Here is an 18176-nt window from a genome sequence, read left to right as displayed (position 1 = left end):
GCCAGGCGAGCAATTTTCATCCTGACCAAAGCAGCAGCATTTGTTATTGCTGTAAAAATGTACAAAACATCTTCCACTTTTGCCCGAAAGAAACCAGCAAGGGGATTTCAAAAGGTTTGAGTGCAATTGTTAAGATTTTCCTCGGGCAGGTCAGCCAAAGTTTTTAGTGTCCTAAAAAGGTCTTTTTTGTTCATTTTTAGAGGTTTGTATCTTATTAATAAAATAATCTGATTTCACCTCTAAAATTGATGTTTTGTAATCAGGAATGTATTATTTATAGGTCTCTCTTTCAGAAGGATCATAGCTTTTCCTCCACTAGTGCTCTTGTCCCCTGCAGTGCTGTATCAGAGCTCTCAATTTCTCTGAGAACCATGAATATGACTGTATTTTTCTCAGCTTGGTCCAAGTTTTATGAGGAACAGCTAGGTCTATTGCAGTGTTGAAATAGACTAGGCTAGTATGGCTTCATCCAAGTCCATAGAATCAAGAAGCTTGGATTTGGACAATGATTTATTAAATGCAGAGGGATTGATTTCGTGGCATGCTCGCCCATTGATGATTGTATGGGCAGCGAGACTTCTTGACTGATGATGAGGTAGGTACATTTCAAAGAAGACTGCTCTTTGATCAGAACAAGTTAACGGTAAACGCTTAAACATTTTACTTAAACACTTTGCCATTCGTTTTTTTTCCGGGCAATAAGCCTTCAGCACATCTTGTTGCACTCTTGTACTTATTTTACAAGAGCACTTTTTATATCCTACACTGCACTGTCAGTACTATGTGTACCTAAAACAACGTTTTACATGTGAGCATTGTACACATGCCATGTCATATACTTTTTTCCTTTCTTTAGCCACGCTCTAAAGCACAGAGGAGGCTGTATAACATGGATAAAAACTATTGAAAAAGTTTGCAGTAACCCACCCTCCAATGCTGTGGTTTGTTTATGAAAAAGAAAAAGCAAAGGGGCCTATTTACAAAGGTGCATTCATACATGAGTAAACATACACTTTTCCTCCACTACTGGTCCCAAAACAAGTGAGGTACAAGGATTACACTGAATATATATTAGCTTTCCATGGAAAATGGGCATCTCTTTTCCTCTTCTTACACTTTTACAAATAGGATTAAAGGTTGTCAAATTGCCACTGGATTCTCGGTACCCTGAGATGATTTTTTTCAATGTATTTATGACTCAATTACCTTGATGAAAGCCATTTCTGAACTGCTGATACAACAGATGCATTTCTTAGTATGACCTCTTTGTGAAATGAATCCTCTTCTTTTGAATAAAATGGAACTCTCAGGGGCATATTCTCAAGAACATGTGATAACCATTGCAAATTTAGCTTAACACTACTGTGCATATGGCAGTCTATCACGAGAAAATAACACCGTCTTAACGTCCAATTCCCAACCCAGCGGTACCATGCAATAGTAGCATGATACCACGCCAAATTATTGTGCAAAATTCAATGCGACTAACAATAAATGCGAAACACGAATCTCCAAAAAGTTGCAATGCCCCAAAGCGCGATACCAAAATCATCGAAAACCAGCGACAGCCCTGCAATACCCACGCGTCATGCGGGAAAACACATTATAAAATCCCAAACAAAAAACCACGCCAAAACCAATTCAAATTGCGTTGCACTATGGATGCACACGGACCTAGTGCTGAGAGGACAAGACGAACCCCATAAGCCCCACGGAGGACCAGCATGGAACCCCGTGTTTGGGGAAGGGCAAGGAGAAGAGGAAGAGGGAAACAGGGTTCAGTCCACAGGAAGACCAGATCATCGTCACGGAGGTGATAGGACACTACCAACAACTGTTTGTCACCTCCACTGCGGCACTGGCAACAGTAATGGAAATATGGCAGACCATCGTCACCAACATCAATGCAGTTGGAGTGGCGAGGAGGTCAATGGAGGAGGTCAAAAGGCGCTGGCATGATGTGCAAAGGCAGACCAAACAGAAACTCGCCACCAACAGGATGACAGCAACGGCGACTGGAGGTGGAAGTCCTGCACCACAGGAGAAGCTGGATGAGCTGGAGGAAATGGTGGCCACAGTCACCAGTGTGGAGGCAGTGGCAGGAGTCGGGCCTGGACACAGCACAATATGACCTGACCCAACTGCAACAGGGTAAGTGACAACCAGGGACTGGGGGGATAGGAGGAGATGGGCACAATGGCACACATGCACAGTTATGTGTAGCACACCGTAGACGCACAATGACAGTGGAACATGTCCCTGATATCCTTGGTACACTGCAGCACACATACAAACACCAAGTAGGCCCCCGTCCACCATGTGCACATATGGGCCCCATCCGAATATCCAACGACACTACCAATCCATGCACATGTGATGAAACCAGAAAAGCAGCTGCTCTGTGAGCCACTCTGACTAAGGAAGTGACACTTAATGACGGATAGCATGGCAGCAGCCTAAACAAATGACATGGTGCATGAATCGACATGGAGGTGGCCCAGTGTGGTTTACATCCGTAAAGGAGCAGGTCCAATACACGCAGAGAAAGCAATGCACCAGGCCACAAAATCTGTGCAAGAACACAAATGACACAAGTTGCAAACATCCCAGCCCCGAAAAGCACACAATTCAAAGGCACACCACCTAAAAGGGAAAAGGGTCCACGACGAAATCAAAGCTCGAGGGTCGACTCCCCCACAATGCAGCACATACATATAGCAACCACCGAACAACACCAATGACAGCCATGTGGGATAAAATACAACACCTACACCACAGGACAGAGGACACAACAGGTTCCGCTTGTGCCTAGTAACTGCCAATTCACATCTGGCATTGCCTGACACTGTGTGATAACAATGTACGGGTACTACCACGCATTCATCATGTACTCGGAAAACCCACTGTCTGCCATCAAATAGCCAGCTCCACCAAAACGATCACAGTGTGCATTGTCATGCAATTTGCATGCAAACATCTGCAAAGCGGCAACATACATGGGGGTCCTCTGTTAACATGCATCTTCCCTTAACATTGCAGGGGGTCAAACAACACTTACTGCAGAGCAGACCACAAATCCCATCAGTGATGATGAAGAGTATAACCTGCACATCTGTTCAGACACCCTCCAATGGCTAATGGACAGCCTCCCCACCCCACCCCCAGGAATAGAGCAGCCCAGCTGCCTCGTGGTGACCCCACCACCTGCACAAGCCACACAGCAGGAAACACACACCACCACGGCTGTCTCCCAGGACCCCCATGAACAACTCATAGAATTTCAACGCTGTGTGTTGGGTTGCCAGGTGGAGTTGGCGATCAGCTGTGGGTGGGTTTTGAGCTCCTGGCAGCCAAACTCTATGCCATATGTGAGTGTCTGAGTCCCATCAGGGACCACTTATAGTCCCTAACGGACACACACACTGTCCGCACCATGCTCCACGACAATCCTTGGCTGATATCACAGGGGCTATCTCTCGAATACAAGAACTGTCTAGTCAGACAGGCACCAGTGATGACAACACAAAGTTGGCACAAATACGCAGGACAATTGAGTCCATGGAGCAGATGCAGGCTTGAAGTATGGCTGCCACGGCTGAACACCAGTGAGATCTAGCTGGGATCTTCCATGCCCTGCAGTTTATCATCCTGCCTTTGCTGCCACTGAGCTGGTCCCAGATGACTGCAGCGGGAACTGCGACACACACCTCTCTGACCCCTCATGTGTTAAAGGCACACAGTGATGCAGCCCTATCACCATTGCACCCTGATGTGTCAGTAGCACCCAGTGATGCAGCCATTACCCCGCCACACACACCAAACACACCGGACACTGAGGAAGTATCAGAGGACTAAGATGTGGATGGTAATTACTATGTGAGGAAGGAGGTAGTAGCATCCATCACCGCCATATGACCTGTCCCTGCCTGGTTCTACCCTATGCTACATGCCATGGGACAACACCTTCCACTGACCCCCAGAACACTCTGCGTCATACACCTGGACCCCGACATGGACTGGTATGTCTTCACTGGGTGACAATAACACAGCAAATTTGGAGCAGACTGCACTCTCCTTCTCCCAAATCACTTTCCAATCCCCAGAGGACACTGGTTGGCCCACCACTGGGCTCCCATGTAATGTGGGCTTGGCCTGGCAATGTACAGCCCCAGTTCTGGAATTCACCAAAATGTGAATAAAATATTCGAAATCACACAGATGTGTCATGACTATGTTCACTCAAGTGTGGAAGTATTTTGCACAATGATTGCACAAGAAGGTACTCCCTTGTAAATGACATCAATGCGCATGTTGAACCCTGAGCCAGATGGCCAGTTGGATGTCTGTGAAGGTGAGTACTAGCTGTGGCCTTGTTGCATATTAATGACAATCACACAACCCCCCAACGTAGGCACACGTCCATGTGTTGAGTAGGGCTCTGTGTAGGAATGACCAAATCGGTAGTAGGCCAGAAGTGGCGTCCTACATCTCATGTGAACCAGAGGTTCACTTCGCATACCTACTCACACACATCTGTGTGGACACATCCTGTTTTGATTCATAGCATTGCTCCACATGGTCAGAGGTTTGACACCATACTGACATTGCTGAAGACACGTCAGTGCACAGGTCTGCCAGCAACTATCACAAACACAGTGTTTGGCTCACAGTGGTGGAGCAATCAAAAGGGACCCACCCCCATTGTACATGCATCACTAAGTCCCTCCCTGTGTAGGCTCATTGTGGCACACGATTCGTACATCTAATCAACACTGATCACAGTCGAACAGTAGTGAAGTAGCGGAGACTTTATTGGCATGTGCATGTCAGTACGGACAAGGCAAAGGCCACAACATGCAGGGACATGCTTGAGACAATTACAAGCAGTATGGGAACTTGTCGAGGTGCAAGACATGGCGGTGCAAAAATGTATACAAAATCATTACGGAAGGCAATGATCTCAGCCCACCTTGCCTTGCTGAATGAGTCATGTGATATTTGGCATCTGCCCATCGCTCCATGAGAGGGGCCATGACTCACAGCCCATGGGGTCTGCATAGTCCTGTCTGTGCTGTCTGTTTGGCTGACAATGATCAGGTGAAAGGGTCCGACAAGGTCACATGTCGTGCTACATTGCCATGTGTGTACTCCCCCCAGCAGTGTGTCCGATTTGGGAACGTTGCCAAACTACGTTTGCTGCTCCGACCATGGAAGTGCCTCACCTTGCACAGGTGTGTGTACACATGTGTAGTTCCATGCACATGCATTCTGAGTCCAGGCGAAGGCGGAAATGTCCACTGTTGTGGTGGAATATGTGAGCATTCATCAAGATGGAACAAGGTGTTGGGACCTGTGCTGTTGCTGACAGTCCGATGTGGCTGCAGGAACGTAGTTCCTCGTCCATGAATGCCAGTGCAGCTTCATGGACAATGTGTTCCAGTAGTACATCATTGTCGGTTTCAAGGAACACCAGGGTGACGCAATCCATTAACTGGTCCGGGCAGATGTGCTCAGTCCACACCATTTCCCCAATCCGCAAAACAGCTCAATAGGGGAGCTCCTCAATGTGGTCACTGCACATGAGGAGTTGTGCAATCCCCCATGCACAACTGCCAGCACATACGCCAAAGATCAGTGCATCCCATGCACGGCTATCACGGTGACACTCCTGTTTGTGGGCCAACAGGGGGCGTATTGTCAGGTCATAATCCAATTCAGCTACCCTTGCTTTGGATAGGCAGACCTCCATGGTGCACTCAAATGTGCATGATCGACAGTGGATCCAGCGCTGGACGTAGGCAAGACGGAAACTCAGACGGTAACTGATTCACAAAACTGCCATTGGTACAGATCCCAACAGATGTAGCATTCATGCACGGTACAGTTCCACGTGACAGGGGTTGTGCATGTGTCCGGGATTGCCTGCCATTGCGTTTGTTGGTCTTGTAGCATCGGCAATCCTCAGATAGGCGGCAGTTCTGTGAATGATATGCAGCAGCTTGGGGCAATGAGTCGTATGTGAGTGCAATGTTTGGAAATATGGGTCGTTTTTGACCAATGTGTCAAGGGCATCCTTTGTAGATGTAGGTCATGCAGGGACAAGAGTGTGGGGTGTGGCTCGTTGTTTTTTCATTAGCAATGTTTGTGGTGTGGAAGGCGTCGGAGGCTGGTTTGGTATCTCACGCAGGGTGTGCCAGCCACATTCAGGACCAAGGTTGGAGGGTCGGTTGGCCTTCCACCTTCTGTATAGGGTCAAAGGAGCTTTCATTCCGAATTTTAGTCTGACTAACGCCTGCATTTCTGTGATGTGATGTGTTCTGCGTGCTGACTTTGATGTCAGTCCTGTGATTTGGGGTGCACAAATCTGAGACACATGCAGGTGTTGGCATGTTTGCATGAGCCAAGGGCCCGGCATTGCGCTCCTTGTTCAGTCTTTCTCTTTCGTTCTCTCTCTCTCTCTTTCGTTCTCTCCCTGTCCTTCGATATGTGCCTGACACACCGTTATATTTTGGATATTGTTTTGCAGGCTGTGACTCACAGATTGTCCAGGGATGCCCCACCGTGACTCTTCACAATAGTTGCTTGGAGATGAATTAGTATGTGACATTTTGTTTGGTCTTTCACTGGTGCATGAATGACTCGGGATTTCTATACTCACATGTGTGTTGATTGCTGCAATTGTGCGACATCAGGCGGGTGCTTTTTTCCATGTTTTCAGGCCGTTGATGTGCAGTGTCTTGGTCCACTGGTGGTGGGGTGTGCCCGGTGTGGGGCCCTGGGGGGGTGGGGTGGTATTGGGGGTGGTGGCAGTGGGTTTTGTGGCCCTCTTGGGTGTCCGGCCCGCATGATCAGTGCCTCCATGGCTCTGGGTTGGGCTCCCTTTTGTGGTGCAGGCTGTTGTCCGACTTTGCACCAGGTCAAAGCAGGTGTTACCTTCCTGCAGCTAATGCGCCTTATCGCATATTTTGAGTTCTTATCACCGATCTCGCTGGTCATTTAGAATATTACAGTGTGGTGTTGTCACTAATTTTTGCACGGGAACGCCTACTCTGTATCTCATTAGCGATGGTTTCCGGGGTCGTCTGTGGTGATGTTTTTTGCAGCTGCTCTCACAGGTTAACTGGTGTTATGGGCTGTTAGCACCAGCTTGTAAATGGCGCGATAAATTTATCGCCACTTTGGCTGCGATAAAGTGCTGTTAACTCAGCGATAACTCCTTGAGAATATTCCCCTCTGTCTGATAATCACGAAATGACCTCCTCTGCCTGTTCACTGCTAGTCCATTAGTTACTAGAAGCCAAAATTATTGCTTTTTGTATTCGTCACTATGTACGTTGATAGTCGTCAAGGCAATGCCATGACAAGCATTTGCAATGGTTTCTTCCTGGATGACAGATTAGTATTTTCCGGACTGCCTTTGTTTAAAATACTACCTCCAATCCAATGTACTCTTTTTCTTTTACAGAACACTCCATGTCTATAAAATTCCAGATACAGAAGTATGCCTTTTTCATTTCCTACCACTAGCAGGTGAAGAAAACCTCTGCTGCCAATCTTCTGTCATGTCAGTTATATATTGTTTAGAAAAAATCTAAAGTTCCATATATTCCCCTGTTTGGAGGCACCTAAATCCTCTATTTACTACTTACAGTCAATCTTTCTAATGCCAAAATACATTTCCAGGAAACTGTCTGGCTTCATAACTTCTCATTCATTCAGAACTTTCACTTTGGAAGTTCAACTGTAATTGGGTGAAAACTTTTACATAATATGTATTCAAAACTGAGAAAAGTTCAAGTCTCTTTATGTTTGCACAATTAATAAAAACCATTGCAAATCATTAACTTAAAATATGTCAAGAACAATAAAAACAAACCAATTCAAATAATGAACAATGTTAACAAGGATCCCATCTCTTTAAAGTTCACTGTAAGCCAAGAAGCAAAAAAGAGCAAGAACAGCAAGGAAAATCACATTTGATTTACCATCTTTTAGAGCCCAATTTAATTGTGAATGAATGCTAAAGAAGCAGGCCCCCTACTGCGGAGGCAGTTAAAGTGAAAATACTATCAACACAAATGACCTCATTACGACACCGTGATGGTCTGGAACTGCCCCTCCATAGGTTGGTGGTTCCGACCGCACAATTTGGATTCGACTGGCCAAAGGGCAGTCGGAAATATCCATTTCCCTATGGCAGCTGGTGCGGCAGGCAGAGCAGGTGCCAAACACAAGCTGCCACAGTAAAATGGATGTTTAGAAACATCACTGCACGGTGTGGCAGGCACCTCTTGGTGCATGCTACACGGTGCAGGGATGTTTAGGTCCCCCCTAAGCCCTGTAGCAAAGGGCCATGGCGGAAGGGGGCGTTGCTAGAGGCCCCCAAAGTCACTAATTGACAGCATTTCCATGTCAGAAAGACCAACATGGAAAGGCTGTCGGAAAATGACATTGTAATACTAATGGCTCCAGAGAGGCTGGCACCGCAACCACTCATTAGAATAAATTACGCTCCTCTTCCGACGAGCATTGTGAGTCCATCGAGGAGCGAAACCCACTTCCTGCAGGATTGCCTTCGACCGCCGTCATCATAATACAGTGGTTGGAGGGAAACCCTTGATGCTGGACGGAAAGGCTATGACATCGAAATTGGCCCCCTAAGGGACTCCCCTTTCATCAAGGCCCACTGAAAGCTGTTGCAGTAAAATCAGGCACCTCAAAAACAATTTGAAGTCCAAGTACTGTACAGAAACCCATTTTATTGAGGCTTGTTCAAAGTAAGCGCCTGATATGGATTTAAAAACAGTCACAGTTTCACAGGCTTTTGGAGCTCTATTAATTTGTAGCTAGAACATAGAGTTGTAATGAACTCACAAATGAACAATTAAAGTGGAAATGCTTTTAACACCTAGGAACTCACTCTCATCAAGGTCTACTAAGACAAATTGTTGTTTGCATACGACTTTGGATGAAGTCTCCAAATTATCTACCAAATGTTCATTATGGGCTACAAACCTTTGTTTTGCAGATTATGAGTGAATCATTATAACACTTACATTGATTATTAAATATGGTATATGGATTAGGCTCTACTAATCCTTAGTTAGCATGTGAAAAAGACGTATAACTTCCTTGACTTGCCACCTGTTATTCACACATTATTGCCACTATTCATCCTTAATAAATCTTGTGGGAGAGGTGACCGAATCCCTGTCCTGGAGGGCAAGCCAACACAACTCATTCAAGTCTCCAACAAATTCAGCTCATAACTTGTTGTGAAAGAAAACCCACAGCATAATGTATTTGTGTAAATGAAGTCCTTACTCAGAAGTAAAGTCACACATGGCTTGGAAAGAAGAACACATGGGACGTGCAACGTGAAGATCTTACTTGTTCATCGCTGGAGGTAACTTGGGTGACTTAGAAAATTCTTTATAAATGGGGAGCACTAAAGAAGTAAACCTGACATCTACCAATTCCTGTGCTGTAGGAAAAGGTGACTGACCGTGTCAAAGCAAAAACATAATGTAAAAACAAGGTCACTTTTATTAGTACATTGGGTCGGAAAAGTATACACATGTCCGCCACTATCAAAAGAGATCTAACTGCTCCATAATAATAAGAAGGCTACTCTCCTTGCTGCTGTGGAATTCCTGTAGCCTTAGAGGGAAATGGGTACAAATTGTGCCTCCTGGTATGCAGTGTATCTGAGACTGGCTCCAAAAGCTAATGAAGATAGCCTCCTGTCAACCCCCAAGCAATTGGGGCCAACGCTGAAGAGTGTACAATGTCCTGGAGAAAACTAGATAAAACATATTTCACCTAACTTATTTTATACAAAACAAGGGAACCCAAAGGTATAGCACTAGGGACCTTGGGCAGTAACGTATTACAAAAAACAGGGGTCCCTAGTAGTTCAGGGATCTTTCGCAAAAATGATAGACATACGCTCAATAGTATGTATGACCTTTGTCCAGCCGGACTGGAATTTTATTTAAAGTGATAAGCAAGAATAAAGAGGATTTTTTACACAGTGGGTGCAGCCAGCAACCCACAGGGGACAAGACAAAACAAGGGGATGGGGTTAGAACGAACAAGGCGGTCTGTATACTAGTAGTTCAGTGAACAGACAAAAATACATTTTAGAAGCATCATTGTATACAATTTATACTTTTCATTTTACATATGACGCTAAAATGTCGACGACGTTTCGATGCCTATTGTGAAATGAGTGGCATCATCTTCAGGACAGAGAATAAAAAAGCTTGTCTTGAAAATCTTTAGCCAATTTTTGGCCTACACATATATTTATACATACAAATTTTCGGAAAAAAGGGGGAGGAAAAATGAAAACAAGGGTAAGTACTAGCATTAGCATGTAACATATCTGACCATCCAAAACAAAAGTGTGTTTGCCATGTGCAACAGATGGCAATTAAAATCAAGTGAAGTCACATGCGATTTCCGGCGCAGTGGGGGGACTGGTGGGGGCGTTGCATGAAATAAAATGAACTAATTGTTTTACAGTTACTGTGCCTAAGTATATACAAGAGAAGCACATGAAGTGAAATGACGCGGTTTAGGATCATGGCGTTTCATGCCGTCAGTGCCGGGCGGGTCTGTAATGCGTAAATACGTCTCACTGCATTGAAATGAAAGGTGACGTGCAGGTTGATTTGGGGCCATTGTTTTCTGGACACTGTGCACGGATGGGGCGGGCCCCCGGGCAAGCTTATTTAAGATTCCGCGGTGAGGTCTCGAGTGAGATAAACATGCTGCGCAGTAGTGAACAGACGGTTAAGTGACATGCTTATCGTACGAATTACCAGATTTAGGTCCAAACATTGTTTATTTCCAGGGGGCGGTGCCCAATATCAAGGGACATATGGTGGGGTACTCAATTATCTGAGCATTTTCCTGCCAAAAAGCGGGTAGAGAGGGGTAAATACGAGGGTTAAAGTGAAAATTGAATCGCATAATAAGTACACGCAATATAATTACCAAACCAGGGCAAGAAAGCCTCTTCATAGGAGACCGGACCGATCGTGTCTCACTAGGGAAAATAGTTGAAATTAATTTATATTACAGTTACAGCTACTGAAGGGTTTTAAAGTTTCAGGAAGAGGCGAGAGAGCTACGCTTTAGCGAGTACTTACTTCCTGGTTGGGTTGCTCGATGGCAATTCTGGGCTCAGATGGGCAGGGATCGCTGGAGTGCTCGTGAGTGAAGTGAAGATAAAGTGGTGTTTGGAAATAGACAAGGGACTCAGCATGTGGTGTTTGGAAATAGACAAGGGACTCAGCATGGTCAGCAAGGCGGCCATATTGGCGTGGGTTTCGGACAGTGTGGGGGACATTTTGGTGTGGGTAAGTGGTGAGTTTAAGTGACATTTATGCAGAATATTTACATGGTTACGTATTTACAAAGATGCACAAAATAAAATCAAGAGACGTTTGTGTAGGCCTGAAGGAAGTAAGGATTACGATAAAATTGTTCAAGGATTCATTTGATCACAGGAGGGATGCCCAATCTTCAAGGCGATTAAGTCCTGTATGGATACTGTTGGTACGCAATATCCAATGAAGTTCCTCCTTATTCAATAATTGCCATACATCTGCTCCCCGAGGTGGTGCTTTTACCATGGTGATGATTGTCCAAGTTAAGTCATTTTCAGTATGGCCTTTGTCCTTAAAATGTTCAACGAGGGGAGCATTAGGGGTGTTGCATCGGATTCTGCTTCGGTGTTGTCCGATGCGCAACTTTACCTTTTGGCTAGTTTGACCGACATATATCAACAAACATGGACAAAATATGGCATACACTACATTGGAAGAATTACAATTAGTGAAGTGCTTTCTCTCAAAGGTGATTGTGCCGTAGATAAATGTTTTTCCTTCAATGGTAAAGTCACATACTACACAGCCTCCGCATTTAACATGGCCTGTTAGTGCCGGTAAACCCCATGCATGGTTGATTGTAGTTTTTAGGTTAGGTTGTGGTAGGGATGCCCTTACCAAGTGATCTTTTACGTTTTTTGCTCGCTTGAAGGCAAAAATAGGGTGCTCCAGATTTAATGTACCTGCGTTTAACACAGGCCAGTGTTTAAGGACACTTTTCCTTATGGCATTGGAAGCTGGGGTGAAGGTGGTCACGCACACAAGTCTATCCTGATTTTTCTTTTGTTTTGGTTCTAGCAAGGTTTCTCTGGGGCAGTACCAAGCCCTTTTGAGAGAACACCGTACTAGCTTTCGCGGGTATCCCCTATTTCTGAGCTTGTTGCTCAGGGTTCTGGCCTCAGAGAAATAGTCCTGTTTAAAATAGCAGTTTCTGCGTATGCGGAGGAATTGCGAGAATGGGAGCGAGTCTCTGAGGGCCCGGGGATGGTGACTGCTATAGTTCAGCAAGGTGTTTCGTTCAGTGGGTTTTCTGTGGAGGCTGGTGGTCAAGCGGCCCTCTGTGTGTTTGATTTCTAAGTCCAGGAAGGGTATCGAATCTTTGCTCGTGGCCAGTGTGTATTTCAAGCCGTTACTGTTGTTGTTTAGCCAATGTAATAGGTGTGTTATCGATTCGAATGATTCGCTCCATATCATAAAGATATCATCAATGTATCGTTTCCACAGGGCAATGCCACTGTGGAAAGGATTTGATTCGGTCAATATACAGGATGTCTCTAGATTATCCATGTACAGAATTGCCAGGTTGGGGGCAAAAATAGCCCCATAGATGTACCGCGTACCTGTCCATAGAACTGTCCCTCGAAGAGAAAAACATTTTTGGTAAGGCAAATCTCCAATAATTGGAGGATAAATAGAGACGGAACATTGTATGGGCGCGGGCGTGTGTTGAGAACTTTTTCAATCACGCGTAGTGATTCGTATTGTGGAATGTTGGTATATAAAGATTCCACATCCAGCGTGCACATGGTGCTGGATGTGGGAGAAAACGGGTATTCCTCAACCATATTAATCATTGACATGCTGTCTCTGATATAACACAGGGTCTCAGGGACAAATGGTTTGATAAAATAGTCAATATAGTGCCCGAGGGGCTCCAGGACAGAGCCGCACCCCGAGACTATTGGGCGACCAGGTGGAGATTCACAATTCTTGTGAATCTTGGGTAAGCAGTAGATAACTGGTACCCGGGGAGCCTTGCTGACCATGCTGAGTCCCTTGTCTATTTCCAAACACCACATGCTGAGTCCCTTGTCTATTTCCAAACACCACTTTATCTTCACTTCACTCACGAGCACTCCAGCGATCCCCGCCCATCTGAGCCCAGAATTGCCATCGAGCAACCCAACCAGGAAGTAAGTACTCGCTAAAGCGTAGCTCTCTCGCCTCTTCCTGAAACTTTAAAACCCTTCAGTAGCTGTAACTGTAATATAAATTAATTTCAACTATTTTCCCTAGTGAGACACGATCGGTCCAGTCTCCTATGAAGAGGCTTTCTTGCCCTGGTTTGGTAATTATATTGCGTGTACTTATTATGCGATTCAATTTTCACTTTAACCCTCGTATTTACCCCTCTCTACCCGCTTTTTGGCAGGAAAATGCTCAGATAATTGAGTACCCCACCATATGTCCCTTGATATTGGGCACCGCTCCCTGGAAATAAACAATGTTTGGACCTAAATCTGGTAATTCGTACGATAAGCATGTCACTTAACCGTCTGTTCACTACTGCGCAGCATGTTTATCTCACTCGAGACCTCACCGCGGAATCTTAAATAAGCTTGCCCGGGTGCCCGCCCCATCCGTGCACAGTGTCCAGAAAACAATGGCCCCAAATCAACCTGCACGTCACCTTTCATTTCAATGCAGTGAGACGTATTTGCGCATTACAGACCCGCCCGGCACTGACGGCATGAAACGCCAGATCCTAAACCGCGTCATTTCACTTCACGTGCTTCTCTTGTATATACTTAGGCACAGTAACTGTAAAACAATTAGTTCATTTTATTTCATGCAACGCCCCCACCAGTCCCCCCACTGCGCCGGAAATCGCATGTGACTTCACTTGATTTTAATTGCCATCTGTTGCACATGGCAAACACACTTTTGTTTTGGATGGTCAGATATGTTACATGCTAATGCTAGTACTTACCCTTGTTTTCATTTTTCCTCCCCCTTTTTTCCAAAAATTTGTATGTATAAATATATGTGTAGGCCAAAAATTGGCTAAAGATTTTCAAGACAAGCTTTTTTATTCTCTGTCCTGAAGATGATGCCACTCATTTCACAATAGGCATCGAAACGTCGTCGACATTTTAGCGTCATATGTAAAATGAAAAGTATAAATTGTATACAATGATGCTTCTAAAATGTATTTTTGTCTGTTCACTGAACTACTAGTATACAGACCGCCTTGTTCGTTCTAACCCCATCCCCTTGTTTTGTCTTGTCCCCTGTGGGTTTCTGGCTGCACTCACTGTGTAAAAAATCCTCTTTATTCTTGCTTATCACTTTAATTAAAATTCCTGTCCGGCTGGACAAAGGTCATACATACTATTGAGCGTATGTCTATCATTTTTGCGAAAGATCCCTGAACTACTAGGGACCCCTGTTTTTTGTAATATATTTCACCTAACAGCATCTGAGAAATGTATGCCTGGGGTTTTGGGCATTATGGTGCTCTATTTGTTAATTTTACTTTGATGGCAAAATATACATGGATAATTGTTTGCAGCCAAGTGAAAACAATCAGCTTTATTTGATGGTTTGTTTATGTCAGACACTTTTTATAATAGTTGAAAAAGGAAAGTCAAAAAGGCTAATGGGTGTTTACAGGTTGTAAATATGTTTTGAACCATTAGTAAAGTTGGTGTAAGACACCTGTCCCCGAGCCTGGGACAAATCTGCAAACTGTGCAAAAGAACTGCTGCACAAACACAGCAACACAGAGGCCAGACATGTGAGCCTAGAGCACATTGGATTAGTCTCTTAAAATGAACAACTTTGCACACAAGCGATTGTTATGGTAGTTGGAGGATTCATTCCTCCTTCCTTCTAGGTGGCCACATGTGATTAATCATCGCCCTCAGTTGAGGTCATTACATTCAGGGAAGATCCAGTACAAAGTGCTGAGGCAACACAGGTTGCCCTTATCTCATTTGTTTTTCTGTCGAGAAACCTCTTCCCAGAGGGCATTCAATGCCATATGGAACGGCTGCGGCCAGGAATCTCATTTTGTTACACACATGTTCTGACCGGGTGCCAGCCACTCCTGTGCCACCCCATGTGTCAGTACCCCTCGATAGGTTTTCCATATCATCCTACCTATTGGGCAGATGCTTCCTAAACCTGTGTCGTGATGATGACCCTGTCTAAATTGTATGTATAGGTTTGAAACATTAACACACTAATAGTGTACTGTTTTTACTTGATTTTGGAGCATGTCACTCTTTGTCAGAGTGTGTACTACCCTCTTTTGCATCCTGGAACAGTCAGTATTTATGCACAATGCACTTTACACTTACCTATTTCACTTGCATTGGGCCGTTGCGTCGTTTGGGATCACTTTTTTACTTTCAACTTGACTTGAATATACAAATGCAATGATTAGTTCTAATATTAAACAAATTGAATACAACTGGCTTGTTTAGAAATAGAACCAATCTTTTAATGATCAAAATATTTTTGTCCAAGAAAGTAGAGGTTCACACTTCCCAGTTGAGGGACCACATTTTCTCTTTGTTTCTTTAGTACAAGCATTTAAAGTCTAAATATATTGTCCTGCTTACGATTTGCATATTTTTTATTTTTTCATTCTGCCCCTCCCAAAAAGATTCGCAGCCACAATTTATGATATGCAACTACCTGGAAAATGGGGGGAGGCGGGGCAGACAATCAGATAGAAATAGGTAGATCTCAGGCAAATAGAAGGCCACATGAAATTGATTTTCCTTTCCTACCTACATCATGGGGTGATTTTTAGGGAAATTGTGAACAAACAAAAGTATAATTTCCCATCATTTTACCACAATTTTCTCAGAGCTTGCTAACATGCAATATATCTGGGAAGGGTTGCTTGGTAGTGGGCACACCATGAAAAGTAAAATAAATGTTGGTCTTTAACGTGCTTGACTTTTTAGAATAATTATGTGAATGTTCTGCTTTAAAAAGCACTCTTCGACCACATATATTCTACAATTTCTTGGATGCAATAACATACGACCCACCCTGAGAATGTGATGCTCACGTGCTTACCACTGCTTTAGGCAGGAATTAAGTTGCATCATGTTTAAAAATCACCAACCACTGCCAGTGACGATATTAAGTTCTGGGTGCAGGGTGAGTTACTTAAGACACTGTGGTAAGTTAATGATGCTGACCATCCACTGCATACCATAGTTGGTGCTTTAAAAAATAGCTATCCCTCAAGATGAAGGCTTGGAATCGATGGAAAACTTCTTGGAGACAAGACCAAGACCACAAAGAGTCCCTACTGATTTTATCCTAGATTTGGCAAAGATTGCCCTGAAACGTAATTACTTCAGGTTTGAAGACACATTCTTCATGCAGGTAAAGGGATTTGTTTAAAGAGGGAGATTTAGTTTCTTTTACTGATTTACAAAATAACTTTGGTTTATCAAAAAATGATTTCTTCAAATTTCTCCAACTACGCAGTTTTTTTACAACCCTTAACAGTATCTGATTATCAAATGATTAAAATTCCTCTAATTGAATATATGCTGAAAAAGACACCAATCGGTTTATATTATTCTTGCTTGATTCAAGTATTCCCGGATGATCTGGAAAACTGCGTAAGTAAATGGGCATCCAAGCTTGGGATTGCTGAAGTCAATATTTTAGAATCTATAACGATGGCCAACCAAGTTCTTATAACAGGGAGAATGCGCTCCACATGTTTTTTTTATGCCCCAGACTTTCTGAATTTTTTTCTCATATTAAAAGCTTTTTGGATACGATTATGGGGCACACAATTAGTTTTACTGGTGAGCTAGTTTTGACAGGGTGTAGCTCTGGAATCATGGATCAGCCAAGGCCCAAGGCTTCGAAATGTTTTTTGTTTATATGTATGGCTGTAATACGGGCATGTATCACTAAAGACTGGATTAATCGGGAGCCACCCTCCTTTTTCTGTTGGTGTGAAAGACTTTTATCTATGTATAATCTGGACTTGGCAATATATAAAACCAAAGGGATAAGGAGGAGGGTTATGGGAGAAAAGATTTGGGCTCCAATTACGGAGTGGATTTAGCAAAGGACTTTTTCTTTTGTTTTTTTTCAGTATGGTATGTTTAATTTATTACAAAAAACTTTCTTCCGCATGAATGTTATCATTTTGTAATCTCAGACTTGTGATTTGTATATGCTGTTTTTCCTTACAATAAAATAAAAATGTAAAAAGAAAAAAAAAAAAAGTAAATAGATCTTGCGCCCCCTGCAAACGTAATTGATATCGGCTTGTGAATTACGCTATAGAAGCGTTGGGCAACTGCCCCTGTGCAGTAGATTTAAAGACTCCTTTAAAATGACAAGCTGAGGTGACAAGGAAAAAATTATCGCACATAACAAATTGAGAGATATGCTTTGTGCTTTGAAAAACTACATGTCCCACAATACATCACTAGTGAAGGCATGTAAACTTCCTGCTTCCAGCCTCATTTCAGTAGCGTTCAGCGTGGTGCCTGAGTCCTAAGTTGGCTCGATGGAGTTCTATTGTAATTGAAAACCGCTTTGGAATGCAAGAAAGTGAATCTGAGAACCAGCTATGCATTCTGTTACCGGTGCAAAGATGTTTAAACACTGCACGCGGAAGAGAGAAATACTTAGGGTTTCTCTCTCTCTTTCTTTTCTTCTTGTTTCACTCACTCGGCATTGATTAATGGTGGTTTTTACAAGTCTTCTGAAAACGCTTAAAAAAAGATCGTGAAAACGTAAAAGAAAGTATAATCCTTGGTTTTTTAACGTTGTTTTTGGACTCCTTCAATTAAACAGCATTAGAGGGCATTGTCTTATAACCGGGGGAGCATTGTTTGTTATGGTAGATCGAGAGAAAAAAAGAAAAAAACAAATTGGTGAAACACGAACGAAGTAGCTGGAGGGGACATAAGTAACAGTTTCCCGTTGGCGTCCTCCTATCTGTTAAAAACATAAGTGTATATGTTAAAAGCCAAAACATTTATAAAAAACACACAAGAGATTGTATTC

The sequence above is a fragment of the Lissotriton helveticus genome, chromosome 2_2, assembly GCF_964261635.1.
Source record: "Lissotriton helveticus chromosome 2_2, aLisHel1.1, whole genome shotgun sequence".
NCBI classification, from domain to species: domain Eukaryota; kingdom Metazoa; phylum Chordata; class Amphibia; order Caudata; family Salamandridae; genus Lissotriton; species Lissotriton helveticus.
Note: the sequence above shows the minus strand (reverse complement) of the source record.